Source organism: Cupressus sempervirens, chromosome 8 (genome assembly GCF_028749045.1).
Source record: "Cupressus sempervirens isolate cs-2001-9-10 chromosome 8, ASM2874904v1, whole genome shotgun sequence".
Lineage (NCBI taxonomy): Eukaryota > Viridiplantae > Streptophyta > Pinopsida > Cupressales > Cupressaceae > Cupressus > Cupressus sempervirens.
In genome coordinates this window covers 314,072,062-314,087,757 of record NC_143125.1, presented here as the reverse complement: position 1 = coordinate 314,087,757, position 15,696 = coordinate 314,072,062, and positions in this window count along the sequence as shown.

Sequence of the window (15,696 nt, the reverse complement as noted above, 5' to 3'; positions counted from 1 at the left end):
GTCATTGACATAGGTCCTTGGAAATCATTGTGACATTTCATGTATCAAGACTTCCAAATCTATCCATTCACCTTATGAATCAGACATCTGCATCATTTATGAATCTCATACTCGACTTATCCCTTCATGAAATCTGCAACCCTATGATGATAAACTAAGCATTTACATGAATCTTTGAATCAAAAGGAAAACATATCAACATATACAACCTAAAAAAAATTGCAATTGAGTTTCATGCTCTTTGTTCACAAAACACAAAAGATTACGAACTACATGAATAAGAGACAAGATTTAGACTAAAGATTAACTTGTTGTGGCATTTTTATTCATTTCCTTGAAACAAATACAATAAGATGCATGAAAAAGACTCATGCAAATCTTGAATAAACTAGAACTATAAGTGTATTCATTACTTGTTATTCATTACAAGGGAAATGCTAAAGAATGGTGGAATCATATATTTGGAATCTTTCCAAAAGACTAGAACCCTAAAGAAAAAGAGAAGAGAAGAGAATACAAAAACATGAAGCAATCCCAAATCATATTAGATGTTGCCATTTGTCCACTTGAAAAGCTTCCATTTGTTGATGCAAAACTTCTCTCTACTCTCTCTCTGCAACTAACAATCAAATCTTTTCTTTGCTGCTGAAGAATGCTCTAAAAATATCTTTAGAATGATGGAACATGCAACTAAAAAAGAGGCTAGATTTGATATTAAACTAGGGCAAAAAACACTTGCCAAACTAATTCTTAGAGGCAAAACGAATTCTTAGAAATATTTTCCTTCAAATGTAGAGCCAACAAACTTCCATCCTTGCTTTCTAACTGATTTTGATGTTCAATCATGAAAATTGCTCCTTCTGCTGAGAACGCCCCCCATTTTACAAATATGCTCACAACCTGTACTAGTGAATACTTGTGCATTTTTTGACTACAAATCTGGATATCTCATTTTCTCCCACTTCCAACGGTATACTACAATGTATATTTTTGATAAAAAATGCCCCTCTCGCATGCATTTGAAAAATCAAGTCCCAAGTCAAGTTCAGAACATTAAAATGAAATAGTTAAAACTATAGAAAAACTTTATATCATTTAAATATTTCATCTTAGAGGCTTTGCATGTTCAAATTTTGGAAAAATATCAATAAAATATTAATTTTATGAACTTTATCTTTTTTGCCTCCTTTTTAATTTGAGTCAACCCTCCTGGTTGATCGCCATATGTCAGCTCCCCATTGGCCGAATCTGCCACATAATCACTTCCCTATCAATAGGCTCCACCACATGTTGTCTCCTCGTAGTTTCACAACCTTAATCCCTGACTCAACCTTAACCTTGATGATTGGGCGTCTACCCTCATTTCGTGGCTTCATGACTCTATCTTCTTAACTGTGGTTAAGGCTTGTGATCGGGTGAAATAAGCCATTTGACACATCTGCAATGGTTTTCTCACTTAACATTTACTATTGGTGACCTCATGAAACAATTACCTCTAACATTTTCTCACATAACATTTATTGTTGGCGACCTTGCGAAATGGTTGCCTCTAACATTTTTTGCACAGTTGTGTGGTTAGCCTCTAACTATGCAGTTTTCACTATGAATGTGTGATTGGGCACCATGTGGCACTGCTAAAGTCATCCTCCCTCTTTGCGGTTAGTGGCTATGTTTCTAGTCAAAAAAAAATTATTACCGCTAGGCTGGCCACGACCCCACCACATGAGCTTTGCACTTCAAAAAAATAGTGTTCTTTAGACACTATGATAGAGTGTGGTCATACTTTTAAACATATGAAAAAGTCATCTCACTGTGAATGTGGGACTATTATTTTTTTCTTGTTTTTCACATTTTTCTTCTCTTTGCATGGTCTCTTCCTTTGATTGGCCTTTATCCATTTTGAAAACCTTCAAGTGGTATGAGATTGCCAATTCCTACAATTAATGTAGACACCATGAACAAAACATCTCCAGCTAAAGGGGTAACATAAATGTGCAAAATTTGATACTTTGGATGAAAAAGGGTGGCCAATCCCTTCTAACAGATGAATCCATTTTTTCCTTTCATTTCTTTGGCCTCCAACATCAAAAATCCTATAGTATTCACCATTCTTTGTATTGTCCCCTATAGGGATGGACTGTATTTCAACAACTCCAGTTGTGCATACTCTAGAATATAGAACATCCTCCTGTGTTAGGACATAGTCTGGTTGAGCCAAGTAGTGAATATTCTCCATAAAACATTCAATACAATCAAGAACTTGAAGCTTATTTTCTTGGTCCCTTAGAAGCAAGGCTTTTATAAGCTCTGTGTCAATCCATCCTTTAAATGCATTATGGATGGTTGTTGTATCCTTCCTGACTGCAATTCCAAACAATTTCCTCCATGACTTCATTTGCCCTTGGGTCATGAACACTCTCGATAGCTTCCTCTATGATGACATGATTTAACCAGTGCTCTTCAGGTGGAGTGGATAGTTCTTGTCCTTTGACATGGATGCTCTTCTCCTCTTCACTTTACAGGTCCCCTCGACTTGGGTAAAGCTGTGAATGGACTTAGACTCCCACAATTGGTCTTCCTCAACATGCTTTACCTCTTAAGCTACCCTTTTCAACAATTTACTTTGGATTCGGAAATGTCAAGTTAGATTTCCCCCTTAATTGTGATTTGAGTGGATACTGGTTTACTCACTTCATATACCAAAATATAGTTGTCCAAAGATCTTGTTGCCAATCTAGTGTTATCTGGTCACCAAGAAAGACAATTGATACAGGCAGTGTGGTAAAATGTGTTCTTGACCTTTATCTCCCTAGTTACACAATTGCACACAACAAATTCTCTATTCAAGTCCCCATATGCAAACATAGATCCATCAGGGGAATAAAGGACTGCATTAATCGGGCCATGATGCCTTTCAAGAACATATTCTTCCACAAGAGTGTCACCTTAGATTGAGAAAACATGCAATTTTCCATCCTAACCACCAATGACAACCTTTGTTCCATTAAGAGATACTGCAACTTCCACGCACTTCACAATCTCTCCAGTGGAAGATTCCTCATCTTATTTCCTTGGTTTGTTCAACACTTCCACCAATGGGAAGCCTTCCAATCATCTCTTAAAATCTAAACTTGTAGGATATTGGAATGGAAATTAATTACATCAGATAAATCTAAATAGTGGAAAGAAAATTTAGGCTTGGATCTATTGGAAATATAAGACAGGCTAAGTTACTGAGAGGGAAGGGGTGAAATAGTAACTTATAAAATTTAATCTTAATTCACCAATTAATCCTTCATGTGTATTCAAATCTAATTGCATGCATAAAAAAAGCTGAAAGCATTAAAACATTCATAACACTGCAATACACAATATGGTAACCCATACACCCTCCAAATAGAAAGTAAAATTGGGGTGGGGATGATACCCACAAGCTTTAGTATTGCAGTATAAAGTTGGCCTGTTAAGGCTTACAATGATCACTTTTGATGATTTTCCCTATTAGGAGCAATAAGGACTGCTAGGTCCACCTTGCAAAAGGATTTACAAACATATAATGAAGTATGCACTCGATAAAGAGATTTACAAAAGACTATTAAGTCTACCTTGTGAAAGGATTTAACTGTTCCACTTGTTAGGATGAACCAGTGGCTGATCTCTGATCTACAACTTTGATTTGCTAAATGAAATTCCTTTGAGTGTAATGATCACCTTGCTGTGATAGATACTGCTTTCCTGCTCCTTATACTGCTTGTAGCCTTTTTACTTCACACTTCTGCCTTTGTTCATATCTTCCATACTCATATTCCATGTTTTGGATGTGATACAATATAATACATATATACCAATCCAATTTACAATTTATCAAAGTCAGCTACAATACAAGTTTCACCAAAATACACAAAGTCGGCCCAACTACTGGTACTTGGGTTCTGAAGACAAACTTAGTGAGGTTCTGACACTCAGCAACCATTGTCAATGCTCGACATCATCATGTACTTGATAGACGTAGAAGCTTGGTTCATACTAATCACTTCTAAGTACTCCGAGCTCGGTCTACACTAGTGACTTGATAAATACTATAAAAAACTCGACATATAAATTGAATCACTTAGTTGACACTGCATAGCTCGATTAATACTATCACTATGAGTTTGGTATAAACTGAATCACTTGGTTGACACTGTATAGCTTGGTCAACACTAGATTCACATTGTTGAAACTACAAACTTGGTAAGCATTGGAGAACTTGGTTTGTGTTGAGAAACTCGGTAAACACTATGAAGCTCAATTTACACTGATAATCACCAACTTGGTAGATACTACTCGGTGCGAACTGAATAGTGTTCCTGGAACTTGGTAGCAACTATAGAACTCAATAGAGCCTGAATTACTTGGTTAACATTGTTAACTATACAATAAGCTCAATAGCTACTAATCATCTGAATAAGCGTGTGTGTCACTAATAAACAAACTTGATTGTAATGTCAACATGATCAATTACAATGATACCTAACAACAATTGAATGTTACAATAGTGGTAGGTGTGAATTGGGGAATAATGTATTCAAACAAAGACCTCGCCTTTTATATGATATAGATTTGATTTTAAAATTTCCTTCTTTAGGCACATGACAACTCTCTACAGATGAAAAAGTGTCATATGTGTTCACATTTGGACAATGCTTTGCTGCCATATTTAAAAAGAAACAACCTTCACCATATTTCTCCATCTTTTTTTGCTTATCATTGTCTGAGTGAATGACATTCTAGGAAAATTAGTGCCAAACTTTGATTAAAACCAAGACATAAATAAGATACAAAAACCTCTTTTTAAGCTTCAACCCATTTACTTAGAGTTCCTCTCACATTACTAGTGATACATACTTTCATCTTTGATTCAATGGAAGATTGAAGAAATGGGACAATCTCGATATGTATGAGACTTGTACATCCATGGTCTTGAAGAGACATGTATACATGTCATGTGATCAAAATGATTATAATTACTATAACATCACTGAACACCCCAATCTCCACATTTAGTATCAATTTGATGCATTTTAGTCAGGCCCTAAAGCGGGTCTGCCTAAATTTTTTTGAATTGAAACACTTGAATTGATATTTTGATCTATCAATCACTTGACACTAATTAGACTCTGATTCAATCACTGAATAAAAATTTAAAACTCATTTTACCATTTTTAGCAACTTGTCAACTTCATGCCAAGGGGTCCATCAACTGACCTTAAAAATAGACTAAATCACCTAATTGAGCCTTGAGATTTGACACACTGATTCTTTATTCCACAATCTCTTAACCTATCAAATCTTGTGTCATGATGACACTCGAGTCAAAAGATATTGACTGTAAAAATTGCCTTCATGAAATTGCTTGCAAAAAAAAATGTCAAAAAACCATAAAATGTGTTTGGTTTTGGTTTTGAAAATAGTTCAAATTAACACTTGGGAGTATGAAAACATGGGCAACTCTATGATTTGGGCTCATGATGAATAACTAGGTGCATTTGGAAAGTGTGCAAAGTGGAGTACTCAGATTAGTACAATTGGGAACACTGGCAGAAAAGTGATTTTTGCAAATGGAATGAACCTAGGAAAGTGTGCAAATAGATTGTTCAAGACTTGAAAACTAGCACACTTAAAGAATTTATAGAGTATAACATAATGGTACAATCCATTTGGTTTCATCAATCACAGATTCAAAGTTATGACATCCCGAACAGGGCTACCGATTACTCTATATTTCTTGACACTGGCAAAACTTTATGAATTACATTTGGAATCACATTTGAAAACTAGTCAAATGGATTCATCATAAGTTCAAATCTGAAATATAACAAGTGTCTGACCTCTAGAATGTAATGTAAAAAGAAATTTCTCATTTTGGTGAACTGGGTCAAAGTTACAGTTGGTCAAACAAGGCCTCCTAGAATTCTAAACAATTTATATCAACATGACAATAGTAAATATCCAACTTTGAGGGATTCAAAATCTAATCAAAACATATCGAAATGACTTGAAAACATAAATATAGGTTCTCTGATATGCACACTAAACACTCCCAAAGTGGTGAATCATGAAACATAACTGGGTGCAAGATATTCAACTACAAACTAGGCTTCCTGTCACTATTTGACACACAAAAATGCAGATTTGAACATTGCTCAAAATGAAATTTCACAGAATGATTCAAAATGGAAATTTATCATCAGGGGACAATGAATATGCTGAATGCAAGGTGTTAGAAACATAAAAAAACTTCTTAGACCTTCGAAAGGATAACTAGGTACACATGCATTAAATGGGGTTACAGGGGCTCAAAATGACTCAAAAGCTTAAAATGGTACTCAAATTAGGAATGCAAATTTGAGTCCCAACAGAAGCTTTAAGACCTATTGTCACAAAAGCTTGCACCCTTTTCCAAAGTTTTTACCTAAGGACAACCTCGTGAAACATGGAAATAACCTCCAAGCTATGGGACTTGAACTATGAGGTTGAGTCTCCAGAGAAGGTTGATTTCCTCTACTATAAAGATGCACTTAAACTATTCTTGAAGAGAAAAGGGAGAAGGAATGCATGACAGTAACTACCTAATCTATTCTAAGGAGGTGATGCACCAAAATAGGATGTTCAAACCAATCTCTGTGCATACATGCACAATAAAATTATCATGACATTCCAAAGATATATAGATTCAAACTTGCTTTAATCTATTAGCCACATACAGATTAGACAACCAAATTAGTGACACAAGGAAAAAGAGCTTCACTTCTTATCATTCATAGGCTAAAAGAGATACATAAATGTAGATTATAGATATCCACAGTACATCGAAGAGAGGTAGACAAATCTTGCACAGTATATTGGTGGCTGAAGGAGATAAGACAGAATGTCATATAATTCAGAGGTAAAGAGGGAATTTATAGTAGTATGCTAGGGCACTACTAGAGAAACAGAGAAGATCTAACCCTAAGAAAGAGTACAACATCTGCCTTTATAGTGTAAGCATAACTCAGATAGCTTCCACTCTAAGATAAGATTCAACCACTATAATCAACTTTACAGAGAATAATTACTACAATAATTGGAAATGATCTGATTACAGCACAAATCCAGACATGAGAAGATCACTTATCCACCAAACAATCTCTGAGAGGACAAGAACGACGACCATTAACTTCTGACTAAATAGATGGATCCACAGGCGGTAATAGAGTGTCCCTTTGCATTTATTAGACTTAGGGAACAACGAGAGTAGTTGCAAGAGATCAAAAAGATTAGATCCATAATCAAAGAGCTGCTTTCGTTGTCATAAGTACGCCAATAATTATGTTATTTGGTCAACTGGAGTCAACCATCAAGGCTTTCCATATGGACCAGACATCTCTTACCATTGTACCACTCTGTCAGCATTCAACCTTATACCTTATGTTTGACTGCCTATGATCGTAGCTTCGCCACCACCTTTCCTCAATAACGGTTCTTGCTTGTGAAATCTTGACCAATTGATTATCGTTGCTTTGTAGCTTGCCCTTAACATCTTTCCTTAACCGTTGCGACCTTGTGAAAACTGAGATCCTGACCGCATTCGCGCGTGTCACCACCTCGACTCAAGGTTCATTTTCTAACCTTGCAACCAAGCGAAACAAAGGAAATCACTTGATCACAACTCTAACCTTAGCTTCTTCTTAACCTATTGCAAGCATGTGCTGGCCATTGATATGAAAAGATCTAACGGTGCGAAATGTCTCCTTGAAACACTGAAGGCTTGCCCTTTCTACACTGTTGCGACCTAAACCACAGTACATCAATATAACCTTGCAACCACGTGAAAATATTACAATCCCACCTTCGCCACCTTGACCTTGGTTGACGCTTAACCAACCATGACTTGCGAATGCACAGTCATGACTTGAAATGTTCTAAGGCGTAACATGAAATAAAAGATATAGCCAATGTTAAATTATCTCGTAAAAAAAACTAGGTGACCGTTGAATGGATTATCATTTAAATATTGATTTCTGGTAGGAGGGTATTTAGGTTAACAAGACCCTCTTGGAGATAAAATCGATACAAGATTTTCCTCTTGAAAAGAAAATTGGCTCTCATGGGTAAGATGAATTTTCAAACTTTGCTTTAGTTATTTATGTATTTCCTCTTCTATCTCGACATTCCCTTTTGGTTGTAGTGAAATCCAAAATGGTTAAAATGATAAGGAGTTCATATTAGAAATGTCTAACATAGAAGAAAATATGGTCATGATCTTTGTAGGTTGAACGAGTTTGGAAGTTCTGGACTTTGAAATCAGCTATTGAAAAATAGGGCACAAGGTTGTGAACAAACTATGGAGAATGTATATGCAACTACATTTCAAATGGGTCAAAATCCTTGCGAAGAAATACTTAGGAAATGAAGAAACAATCAACATCTTTAGAACTTCAAACACTCCTCAAGGCTCAAGGGTTTGTGAACTTATGTTGAGTTGTAAAGGGATAGAAGCATTAACTACCTAACACAAGATATCCCAATGAAACAATGCTTTGTTCAAGGAGGATTCATAGGGATGGTATATGACCATTGATAATCAATGGATACAAAAAAAATCAATCATTATATCAAACAACACTGTAGAGCATTGGTTAGAAATTATGTGGAGATTGTTAACAACTTAAAATTTTGGCAAAATTGAAGTGCGCATGGTGAAAAAATCAATTATAGCACTTAGGATACACTTGTGAGATCTGTCATAGTAGCCTACTTTGGGGGATCACAACTTGAAACCTATTCGCTTTCATGCCAAGTCACTTGGTAGGCATATTCATCTACGATATGTAAGTATGTGCATTGATTTTTAGCTTCCTATGATTAGATTTGACAAGGTTCCAAATAACAAGTTAAAGGGTTCAAAGAAAGTTTACAATTTGCACATCATTTGACCTACTTCATCAACAATATTTGGAGATTGATATTTCAATACCAGTTGATTATCATTGAAAAAAGACTAGTACTTGTAACTCTCGCGATCTTAATGTACTTATATGTATATTTTCAAGGTCTCATGACCTTATTTGGTATTTTGATAGAGTCAAAATGAAAATGCAATTTACTGAATTTCAAGATAAAAAAGTCTTGCTTTGAGAATTAATATTTCAAGGTCATATAATTTTCATTAGACTTGGATTGAGTTCTATAATTATTTGAACCTTCATGTACTCTTGTGATAATTTGTAGAGCTTCAAAGATCATTTTGGTATTTTTCAAGATTGAAACCAAATGGAGCTTCCAATGTTTTGATGTCTACACATTCATGACAACACTAGAGAGGTCAACCTTGGTGATTAATGTCTCACAAAGGAAATGGATTTGGGTAAAACCTTATATACACATACTCATTATACCTAAATGAATTGATTAATCCAATGACAACTCCTTAAATTCAGTATTGTTATTTTTTAGTTTACTTGCCTACACAATTTATTTCTATTTTGGGACCTAGAAATAATAGTAAAAAATTAGAAATGAAGGGTGACCTATTTCATCTTTTTGCTTCAATATATATTCAATTGCACTTTTAGGGCACTTTGAGATCTAGTTGGTTGTAAACGAGAAAAAATTGCGTTTGGCCAAAAAGGGGACCCAATAAATATCAAAACACACAAGAGCAACTTTTTTCTCAATTTCAAAGTTTTACTATTTAAATCATACCTATTAAATAATATATTGTTTTAAGGAAACATTTGGCTTAGAACATATGTGAAAAGTCTTAAAAAATTATTAAATATATTATTCCAATTGTCGAAATATTTTCTAAAAGACAATTTAGAGATATTCATGAATCTTCCATTTGATCATTGGTCATTAAAGTCAGACCTAAAATTTGATGGTCACCCTTACCTTACCTTACCTTTTATGTAAATTTTTATAAATATTAAAAACAATTCAAAACTTTTATATATATATAAAATGCTAGATTGTCTATAATAATTTTTGATAGTTTATTAATAAATCTAGAATGATCTTTACAGTTCTATAAATTTTTAACCTATCATATATACAATTGACTATTGACTAGAATGATGGTACGAGACAGAAGTCTAATTTAAAAAATGGTGGGCTCCTATATCTTAGCAAAGACTCCGCCAGCCCAAGGTGGAAGACCAAAGTCAGTCAAATAATTCCTCATAGATGATTTACATATAGCAAGTATTATTGCATTGTGAATGACGTTTTATTAAAGAGGAAGTCACAATGTTAGTGGGGCCGTGTGTTTGTCTTCATGAGGCCAAAAAATTCCATCGATGGGAGAGAACATTGGTTCTACCGATATTCCTAGAATAAAACTACAAGTCGTAATGTTTTATGAATTGATCGACAGCATTTGAAAATGAGTTTAAAAAATGTGTGGGCGATGAGATAAGTAAAATGTCGCATTTAGTAATATTTCTCTTGGATAAAGGAACAAATCCCTTGATTTGTTGCGGGTAGAAGATATTAGGGTTTGGAGTTAAATGGCCTTGAAAAGGGTATATCTAACTTTCACAACCTAAACGTTCTCCCCAAGGTTGTGTAATGGAGATTTGTTTGATAGATGAATTTGGTAGATCTTGTATCATGGAGTACCGTGATTACTTGGATACAAACACATTTGTTAGTCCATTGAACTAATGTTTTTAGTATACCCTCTCTCTATTAATTTGTTGAATCAAAATTATTTAGTTCTAAAGTTTGGAAGTTGTTTTATTTTAAAATTAATTTCTTGTCATCAATTTCTTTTTTTATGAGTGGTTAGTTGTAATTTTGGTGGGGTTTCATTATTTTTTAAATTCAAAAATTCAAAAATATTTATATTTCTAGAAATTTCCAGAGGTTTCATTGAGCACCATCTGTTAGCTCATGTCAGATCTGTTATCAACAGCCATGCCAACATGCTTGCCTGCCAATCTTTAGTGGTATTGCTTACAAATCCCCATTCCCAAAAGCAATCAACAATAAAAAATTATAGTAATAACAAGACCAAACGGTGCGCTTTCTCAAAAGAACATCCTCATCCTGCTAGGTTGTTTGTTCTTCTTCTGCTCCAGCCCTTTTCATTATCACAAGGACAATTGTGTAGTCCATCAAAATGCAAAAGAGCAATCTTCTTTCTCTTCAGCAGCAGTCACAGGTCTAAAACTATGATAAACCTGCAAATTCATCATTTATGTTCTCGGAGTCCAAAACCACACAATCTTTGCCATTTTCCTTCTCCTATTCGAGAAAGCTTATAGTGGCGATGTTCTGGTTGCTAGTTGTGGTATCCCTCAGCCTGATAGATATGATTTTTTTGCCACCACAGTTAATCATGATGCAAGATCCTCTACTTGAGCTCCACCATGACTATCACTATTGTTCTAATTTTCATTATAATTTGAGGACAAATGTTTTTTTTTTGGGAAATTCTTATGCAACTACCATATTTGTTTCAATACCAATGCCTGTTCTTACTGAATGTGCAATTTTAGATGTCGCTACAAATGATTTTGAGAAATTGTAGGTCAGTGATGCTTGGAAAAAGTTCTATAAATTCGGTCTTCTACATCCTTCCATAGTGATTTCTGATTAGATTTCTCTTTTTTTCAAACTTTAAAGCGCTTTCGGTAAAGGAAAACAATAAATGAAATAATGGAGTGGCCTAATCTACTCATCACGTGTAAAAAATAAATAAAATTACTCAAACTCCAGCCAGAGATAACACTATTCATTTAATAATTTCTGAAAATTTTTGAGGTGGATATTTGTTAAGAAATTGAAAATAAAATAAAAAATTGCTCTGATCAAATTCGTTTGGCTAGATGAAAATAATACAACTTTAAAATTATCTATGTTACCTATGTTAGTTGTACTGAGTCATTTTATGTGTATTTGGCAATCTAAAATATTTAGTTAAATTTCAAAATTATAATCAATTTAAAAAGAAAAATCAAATTTCAAAAAGAAGATTATAAATCTTAAGAAGTAAAAAAAAGAGATAATGTACCATTTTTTTTTAATCATAAGTTTCGAAACTTAACACATATTAAGTGAATAAATATTGCATATTTTATTTATCACAATTAAAACATTATGTATACTTGCAGTGATGATAATCTTCCATCTATTTTCCTTTACAAAATAATCTCATTTCAAAATATGTTTTACACTCTTCAAGAGGTAGGGACTTAAGCTCAAACAGAGCTCTTGTTAAAAATGTTTGTAAACTTTCACGTAGGTGTAGAACTAAGGGTCCATTTGGTTTGTGGAAGATGGTAGGAATTAGCTTTTTCAAAATCTAGATTTGAAATTTTTTGCGTTTGTTTCAAAATTGGCAAAATGGAATTAGAATACCAAACATAATTTTGTTTCAAAACTAGTTTTTAGACTTCCTACTAGCAAGTAGGAATTGACAATCAAAAACTAGTTATACTTTTTGAGGAGTGTAAAAACAATATATTGAAGTACTTCTTGGAGTCAACCTGCAACTCCAAGCTTATGCATAAAAATGTGTCTTCCCAATCATCTTTTGAGTGAAACAAACGGTTCAAGTAGAATCCCAAAAATAGGAGTGAAGATTTGCAAAACCTTGATTTGGCTGAATCGAGAATTGTAGAAATCTTGAATTCTACAATTCCACGAGCCAAATAGACCCAGAAGATACTTAATAGTAAATTGGGGTTCAATAATAGGTATATTTTTGTAATGTTGACCATATAATAATAAATAATCATGTATACCAACACATATATACAATTAACCTCCAAAAAAAAAAAGATTCCTAATATATGTTCAATATTACAAATGAGGAGTTACCTACTAGTGGCTATAGCTAACCTTACGAGACGATGTCAAAATTATTCAACCTTTTTGTTTTCCTTGCATGCAACTTAATTACTTAAAGATAAGGTTTTCGCTTCTCACCAATAATAATCCATTGTGTAGAAGCTGTTGTTTACCACTAGTTATAAATTTAGCCACTATTGGGATTTCTAGTGTTTAGTATTGGGTGACACCTTTTTTGGCCACTTTTGAATTATACGCACGTAATGACTTCTATAAAGTGGATCTTTTTTGTGAGAAGTTGCAACCTTAGCTTTAAATAGCTGTTGAGCAGTCATTTTGCACAATGCTAATGTCAAAGTTCTCTTGAATCTCTCTCTTGAAAAGTTGATCAATAACCAACTCCAAGGTTCTAGATGGCTATTTTTCAACCTATTGGGTAATTCAATCAAAGATAAATGTGAATGTTCAAAAGGAGGCCTTTGTTGGTATCTACCAATTTTGCACAACTTTTCTGAAATGTAACCACAAAGACAATATATTTTAGTATTTTCTATTTTATGATTAATGCAATTTCTTATCAATGCAATTATATGATTTCCTATTTTAACCACATGTTTGAAAAACAAATAACAAAGCTAAAGTAACAAAAGATTTAAAACAAATTACTAAAAGGGAAATTCCTAAAGAACATAAGCTGAAGTAACAACAGGTCTACGAATTAAATTATTCAAAGGATCTAGTATAAAACCAATAAAATTAGGAGCAACACTTTCTCAATTCAACAGATGTAATCATCGATAGGAACTTTAATGAAAACCAAAAGATGTTTAATGATTCATCAAATCGTCAGGCCACTAAAAGTGTGCTCTCATGAGACAAAATCTTATGTAAGAACAATAGTGATCTTTTCTCCAATTTGTCACAACATCAAAATTTGTTAACATAACTCAAAAACCAAAACTAAAAGATTGCACAATTATAGCAACACAATAGAACCATTAGCCCCATTACCATTCATGAACATTCATTCACAAAAAAAATACACTCTGACAAGATTTACTACACTCAGAATGAGAGCACCAATAATATTTATTCTTGCATAAAAATATCGACCTTGAATACATATTACATGCATGTATTTAAAAGAAATCCTCTCCTCTTTTTGTATTAGGAGTGAGAGCTCTTTTAATGCAAAATCATGCTAAAAAATTAATAAAACAAAACTAATTACATACAAAATGACTCTCTAAATGGTGCTAAGTATGTGTCCACCCTTGTTTTTATCAATTAATGGGTGCATAAGCCTTTACATGACTTAAAACAATGAAAGAAGAAGATACAAAGAGAGAAGCCCTGAGATGATCTGAGAGTCACTAAGACTTGTAAAAATGGAAGCTTGGTCTTTTCTAGGTGTTTCTAGGAGTTGAATTGCCATCAAAACACATTTTTGATGCATGGAATGCTCAAAAATAGCAAATGCCAGTTAAGTGTTGACGCAATGCTTCATCTTAAAAATTATCAGCACACCTCTTCATTTAATGCACCTTGTGAAAAAGACACATTTGAAAAAGCACACCTTTTGAAAAGAACACCTCTAAAAAAGTACACCTTGTGACAGGATCAAAAAATACCAAAATTCTGCTAACTGTCGAAATTGAATTTTCAACATCTGAGTTTTCTTCCCTTTAGACCAAAATGATGTCTGGATGTTTGTTCTTGAACTTTTTAATTATTTCCATTATTTCCTTAGCCTCTAATAAATCTAATGGCTCATACTTATTACACATCACCTGATGGTAATTACTTAACTCTATCCTAGTATCTACAAAATCTTCCAATTTGGAATCTAGTTCTAGTAATGCTTCTTTTTTTTTGAAGATTCGTCTAATATCATCTTCTGATGAAGCAACCTCAAATAATGCTTTGAATTGCTGCAATACTGTTTGTGCTAAAAATAGTTGAGTTCTTGGTTCATCCTCAAAAATCTCTAGGCTAACGAAATTATAATACTTGTTCTCTTCCAAAAATTGCCCTTAAGCTTTATTCTTTACTTTTTGGATATCTTCGTATATCCTTCCATAACTTTATTTCCCACTAAAACCTTCCCAATCTAATCTTCTACCTTATCCAACTCTTCAGCCGTATATATTTCCATCAACATCCAATACCTTTGCCCTTTGATAGCCTTCACTCCTTGTAGATCATTAGCCTAGGTATGCACTTCATCCATCAACCCAAAATCTTGGTTTATAATTGTAACCAATTTTTTGGCATTATTTTGTATGTTGTGCAGGAAGTTCAAATTACCTTCTATGATATGTACCCCTCTATCTTCAAAAATGTGATGCCACTTTTTGCAAGTGTCTAGCAATGAATGAATTTCTCCTAAGACTTGTCTAGTTTCTTTTCTCTCCAAAGAAACCCCTAGAGAAATATCTTTGTGATCAAGATCTATTGGACCTACTAATTCATTTAGGTATCCCCTTCCTTAGAACCAAGAACTCTGACTCACTTTTATCTAGGTGTGAGAATACTTGTTTAAGGCCTATAGGGATTAACACCTTAGCTATATCCACTGTGGGCTTAACCAACACTATCTCCTTCATATGGTAATCCTTTGGAGTCAATTCTTTGGTATCAACATGAGGAAGTGGAATGGAAATATGTGCCAAAAGATCTTCATTTTGGTTCTTCATGATAAAAGCCAATGTTTGAGCATTACCCTTGGGTGGTTTTAGCATATGAACTAATTTTATCAATTTTGTCACTCCCTCCTCTTCAGCTAACTCCATAAGTCTTTTTTGTCTACTCAAAACCTCCTTTTTAGCCATGTTGGAGTCATTCCCATAGGTGACATGTATTGCGCAGAACAAGTAGGTT